Genomic DNA, 6,894 nt, shown 5'->3' on the forward strand with positions numbered 1-6,894 from the left:
TATACAAAACTCAATCTACAATGTGTGTGTGTGTGTGTGTGTGTAAAATATATTTTATAATGTTTTGCAATAAAAAAAAGAAAATAATTAAACTTGTCAAGGAATTAAATTAATATTCTCATATATTTGCCACCTGATCATTATTTATTTCTCTCCTGAATGTGTTTAATTCGTCTGAATCTCATGTAAAACCTGAGGGTAATCACGTGACGCGGTCTAATAGCTGCCATTAATCACAATAAGCCCCGCCCCTAGTAGGGCTAATTGGCTCAAGTCGCTGTTCATCATGAAAAGGCTGCCCACGCGGTGTTCAGCGGTAAAACACTGACATCTGGTGGCCAGATGGGTAATTTCTTTTCCTTTCTTTTTTTTAAGCCGATACTTTGAGCATTTTCTGTATAAACGGGTTCGGCATGTGGGGCTCTGCTGAGCGGCACCACAGTGACTTAGCGGTTATCATATCGCCTTCTAACTCAAATTCAATAAATTAATTAAAAAATATATATATATATATATATATATATATATATATATATATATTTATATATGTAGCTAGAATAAGTCAAATTTAGAGGTGGCAGAAGTAGACAAACTTAATACTCAAATAAAAGTACAAGTTTTTTTTTTTTTTTTTTTACTGAAGACTAAGAATGATCTCTACATAAGAATGATCTTTAAATACAAAAGCATAAGTACTCCACAAATATTATTTTTTGAATATCTGTCTGACTGAATTACTGATATATATTTTATGTGCCTGGAAATAATAATAATAATATAATAATAATAATAATAATAATAATAATAATAATAATTATTATTATTATTATTATTATTATTATTATTATTATTATTATTAAATCAACCCAGAGAAATATGGTTTGTTTTTTTCCCCCACAAAGGCAGATGTTGATGAATTATAACTAAGAAATTATTAACTTACTGTAGATAATGGGAAGGAGGCCTTTTTTGTTGGTAGGAACAAGATTTTATATTAATTAAAAGAATGGCGAGCAGCATTGTTAGCATCTTTCATTGTCTCCGTAGATAATCTAGCTAGTTGCTACCATTGCTACTTTGTATAATCTTCCTAATTTTACTCTATGTAATTAAACGCAGGAATACAGCAAACATACAGAATAAAATGAGGTTAAAGGGAACAGCAAAACACAACTATACTAAAGAGTTCACAACTATTTTGCCCAGAATGTTAGGTAAGTAGTTAGATCGCCTGTAATCAAGACACTTGAAAATGTAGCCAGAAAAATCAGCTGCCCTGCAAAGACTAAGTTGGCGGAATCCACCGCTAAGGTAACAGTCAAATTGTCTTGGCGCATTGCTAGTCATTTCTGTAAACTAGGACTGGTGAAACTGTTGTTCTACTTCTCACATGGGATAGCTTAAGTCATGCTATGCTGTGAGTGACAGCATGAACAGTTAAATAAAAATCAATGCACCATTGTGTGATTATTATAAAAGTAACGTGAATCTATTTAAAATGCAGGGAGTAAAAGTACAGATTTTCCATTACAAATGTAGTGAGTAGAAGTAAAAAGTAAATGTGTAGAGATATTCCTTTGTTTTTTCTTACATCTACGAAGTTGGCGTGGCGGCTTAGTGGTAAGCACTTACACCTCCAAGGTCTAAGTTCGATTCTTGCCCCTGTGTGCATGGGGTTTGCAGGTTCTCCCGTGCTTGTTGGGTTTCTTCCGGGGACTGCAGTTTCCTCCCACAGTCAACAAACATGCAAATTAGGCTAATTGGTGTTTGCAAATTGCTTATAGTGTGTGTATAGATTGGCACCCTGTCCAGGGTGTACCCTACCTCATGCCATAAGTCTCCTGAGGTCGCCTGTGACTCTACTGTAAATACAGGATAAAGTCGTACAGACCATGAGTGAGCGAGTCTGGGATTCAGATAACAGCCTCTTACACAACAATCACCACTAGAGAGCGCTAGAGACTTATAATCCTAGAAACTGGCTGTAGAACTAGGAACATGGTATCTTACAGCACAAATACTATAATCAGAGACTGAACAGACCTTGTACACTTATAAATAATTTAAAACTCTTAAGAAAGTGCTTTATCCCGCTGTAGGAAACTTTAGAGGTGCTGTAGAGATCTCTGGAACAATGCTCTGCTCCTATCCAGAAGCTTGGAATGTTTAATTATTTATTTAGCAGGCCCTCAAACACCTGCTCATTATGTTCTTCTTGATGGCCAACACCTGTCAGGTGCTTTAAACTCTGATTCACATTTAGGCTAAGCTCATTTGGTCCAAGTGGATCTCGTGAAGAACCGATTTATTATACAATGACCCATTCGGGGGAACCCTGAAGAAACATCTACCCCCAAAAGTGTATGTTCTGCCTGGGAAATTAGTTTATTGTTTATTTGTCTGTTGCTCATGATTGTGTTCTTAACATCTAAGTTTAATACCGAGGGTTCTTTAATGGTTCTTTCATGATTTATTGGACCAGTAAGTCATCTACATGGGTTCTACTTGGACCAAATGGTAGTTTAATGATACATTAAACTCCTTGACTGGTTCTGAAGATTACGAATAAATTAATGAGCAATAATTTAAAGCTTGCACTTCCACAAATACCCAGTTAATACAAAGACTTAGGAACTGTGATTACCCAGTTAACTCAGAAAACCTTTAAAGAATCTCATTTTAAAAAGTTTACCAAGCACCAAGAGCTGGAAGAAGAAAATAATAACCAAATGTTGTATAATGAACAGTTCCTAACTTCAAAATGAGTTCTATGTGGAACCCAATTTGTTGTAAAGTTCTACATCAAAACTTTGATGGTTTCTCTAGCGCAACAACCAAAGGACTTTGAAGGTTTCTATATTTTTAGTTTTGGAGCATGTTTGTCACGTTTGACTTTATATTTCAGTATAAATCGAGCAGTTGTACTGGTTAGCACTGTCGCCTTGCATCTTCAGGGTTGGGGTTCGATTCCCGTCTCTGTCTGCATGGAGCTTCCTCTGGGTACTCACCGGGTTCCTCCTACAGTCCAAAAATATGCAGGTTAGGCTAACTGGCGTTCCCAAATTGCACGTAGTGTGTATCCCCTCCTGGGATGGGCTCCAGGTCCCTGCGACCCTGAATACAGGATAAAGCGGTATAGAAGATGAGTGAGAGTAAAATAAATCAAGCATTTAGTTTATCCATAAAGGTCAAGTTGTTTGTCTGCACAAAAATATTGGCACCTCTCTTCGTCACCTTCTGCTTGTACAGGATTATTTGCGTGACGGTTTATTTTCAGTGCAGGACTCAATCATGTCATATTGTGATAACCTGCTAATGAATTTGAGCTAAAACCATATCATTAACCACGGCTTGAGATGCTGATCTGAAATCTCAGAAATGGGTTTTCCTCCACTGGAGCCCCGTGCAGATACATGTGCAGTAATGATACTTTCATTTACATGATAAGGTAATTAGGTGGTGCAGAGTGGATTTGATCACTAAGTGTGTGTTTTAGGATGAATGACAGAGAGGTGAGGTGTTGTTGTCATGGCAGTGAGAGAGAGAGAGAGAGAGAGAGAGAGAGCCCTGAGGAAATAAAAAAAAAAACCTCTTCAGCATCCAGACACGCTCTTGACCTTCAGAGCAAATGAGAAGCAGATGCACACGGGTGCATGCACATGCACGCACGGACACACACACACACACACACACACACACACACACACAATTGTAATACTATCTGTACCTAAATCATCAAAAATCATGCTGGAGCTGCAAAACTGCACAAAAATATCCAAAGCACAGCAAAAAACTCCTTCATGCACAGATTGTTATTATTATTTTTTTGTGGGGGGGATTTTGGATATTTAAGATCATTTTAGGATACTGTAAATTTGATTCTGTTTTAGTGGTCAAAAACGATATATTTTAAAAGGCTAAAATATAATAAAGATGTAAAAAAAAAATTAGGTGGTGTAACAAAGTGCAGTGAAAGTAAGCAGGATTTTAATATTTTAAATATTAATCCAAATCTGCAAACACATTCACAACAAAAAGTGTAGATAGTGGACACTATACATTTATAATTTTTTTTTTGCAAAACTAGAAAATAAGTAGCCCTAAATCTGGCATGTTGGAACCCTGGATGGAGAATGATGTCATTTTCTACCCATTACTGTATGTACATATATTGCTGTGAACATTCTTACAAAAATTGCTGGTTAAACCAGTTTTTTCATTATTTAGTTTAGTTTTTAAAGTGCACTTGGTTTTTTTTTTCGGTTTTTTTTTTACATTTCCGACTCACTTTATTAGTTAAAACCCTGCTCATATGCAAATGCGCTCATAAATATTTATGCAGAGAGGTAACATTGTCTTGACCGCTATGGACTGGGTTCAATTCAATCAGTCACTGGGGGGTGAACAAGCCACTGCACACTTAGTGGCCAGATTAATAGGGTGGGTTGTGTCAAAAAGGCAATCTAGTGTAAAAAAAAAAAAAAAACACTGTGCCAAATCAATTAAACCGGCTCAGTTATCTGTGTCTGTTTATTTATTATAAATATCTCACAACACTGTTGGAAATAGACATTTTTTAGTGACCATAAAACATCGACAATAAATAAATAAATAAATAATCTACCACAGAGTGAGTTTCTGTAAGAGCGTCATGCTGACTACACAAAACAGCTCACCAGCAATGAGGAGGCATGAAGCACAACGGCACATGCTGTAACTCAAAGGCCATCCAGAGCTACTACATAATCAGAACGTTTTCTTTTACTTTTTTATATTATATTCTACTGAGTTAAAGCAACACAAGGGAGCAGAAGCAGCCCTGACCTTCTGGGGTAATTTACCACTTTAACCAGTGCCGTTACAGTACCACGAGTAGGACTAAATCCTGACCGAATGATTTCATGAATGTGATTCTTGTGCAATTATAAAAGCTATCTGTCGAGCTATATCCTTTTCTAAGATCTTGGAACGAAACGAGGGTTTGATATTTGATTTCCTGATCACACTGAAGCACGACATAAGCAGAGCAGTCGAATGTCATTTCATTTAATCACAATCTACTGTTACAGGATCTCTGAAGTACCCACACTATCACATGGTCTGTCATAGAATTTGAGATTTGATTGGCATGTCATTAAGGTGTGAGAAATAATCATCTTACAATCCAGCAGTGATCACACAAACTGACTTAAGAGAATTCATAAAAGTGAAGCTAGAAACATGCTCTTAATTGTACATCAAGTGAGTTCAAATAAATGCTTTGAAATACACTATATTGCAAAAGAGCCTTGATATTAATTTGTTTGGTGGTGCTTTAAAATGATCAAAAATGGAAGAAACACTAGTTTTTGAATGCACTGCGGTCAAAAGAAATTATTTTAAAAAGTCTTGAGTGAGGATTATGAATATTTTAAATGCAGTGTGTTGTAACTCTGACTGCTCCGTGTCAAGCTAACGAAACTTCCTTCCTTAATTCTGCTAGCTCATCTGCTTGCTAGTTCACTGATTAGCATGCTATATAATGTTAGCTCAAAATAGACAAATATGTTTACATTTTAAAGAAACAAAAGTTTTTATTGCTTTTTTATTCTGATTGATTTAAACACATTTAATAAACATGACTAAATGTAGAAAAACTTTAAGCCTCTGTTCTGATCAGCTAAATGCATAACCTTGAGCACTTTTTTTTGTCCCGCTGCATCAGAAGATCGTTTCAAAATATTGCGATTTTACTAGCACGTTATAGCCTTCATCATGAGTTACTGCTCACAAAAACAGGCCAAAAGGGATCAATCTTCATCTCTAAGCTGCATCGTAGGACAGCAAAAAACAGGCGGTGTTATTTACGATTTTGAAACGTCCGACTGCAGCGCCGTATGTTCACTAATTAAATTCCGGTCAGGGAGGCAGATTTGCTGCACGTTTCTTTTTTTTTTCCACTCTGTTGTGTCAATGCGCTCAGATCAGACCTGCTGAGACGGAGACAGAGGAGGCTAATCTCAGTCTGCTCACACACTCCCTGCTGACAAAAAACACCTTCTACACCTGACGAACACACACACACACACACACACACTATGTAGTTCCTATGTAGACATAATGCTACACCATGACAACAGAAAAAAGATAATAAAGAGAATAATAAAGGTTTAAAATAATCATCATCATCATCATCATCATCACCATTCTAATAATAATAATAATAATAATAATAATATATAATAATAAATATTTGTATATATTTTTTAAAAAGAACAGACAATGAGAAAAATGCCATTTTCACTTATAAAGGGTATTAACGTTCATGAAACAAGAGGGTTATATATATTTATATATTTGTAATTTCTATATTTTCTATATTTTTTATTTACCTGACTTAGTACAGGGGCGTTCAAATTAAACTGGGACTTGTGATGTAATTTCTGGTTGAATTAAGGCATGAAACTGATTGACATTTACAGACTTTAAGCTTCTAGCTGCAGTAAAACATTTGAACGGTGTAAACGTTTTAAAGAAGGCCGGAAGTCAGTAAATGACGATCCTCAGAGCTCACTGTAGTCATTCCTGTGAACAGTAAGCAAGTGGAACCATCCTTGAAAATCTGTGGTAATGACTTGCAGAAGAGACACATCTATATGTATGAACTGGACACACACTCAATCACCAACACCACTTGCACATTAAAGGAACTCGGCTGAGAGTTACTGCCACATCCCCAGTACAGTCCTAGGGTTGTTAAAGGAGTTCCTGGGAGGCCGGCATTTCAGGTGTGAATCAGACAGTTTGATCATGGCTCCTTGATGGTGTCTAAGCACTAGTGAAACACTGGGATAAGTGCATTAGAGTATCAGGGGATTATATAGAGAAATAAAGGGAGTGTTTACTCTTAGGACT

Source organism: Clarias gariepinus, chromosome 17, assembly GCF_024256425.1.
Source record: "Clarias gariepinus isolate MV-2021 ecotype Netherlands chromosome 17, CGAR_prim_01v2, whole genome shotgun sequence".
NCBI lineage: Eukaryota > Metazoa > Chordata > Actinopteri > Siluriformes > Clariidae > Clarias > Clarias gariepinus.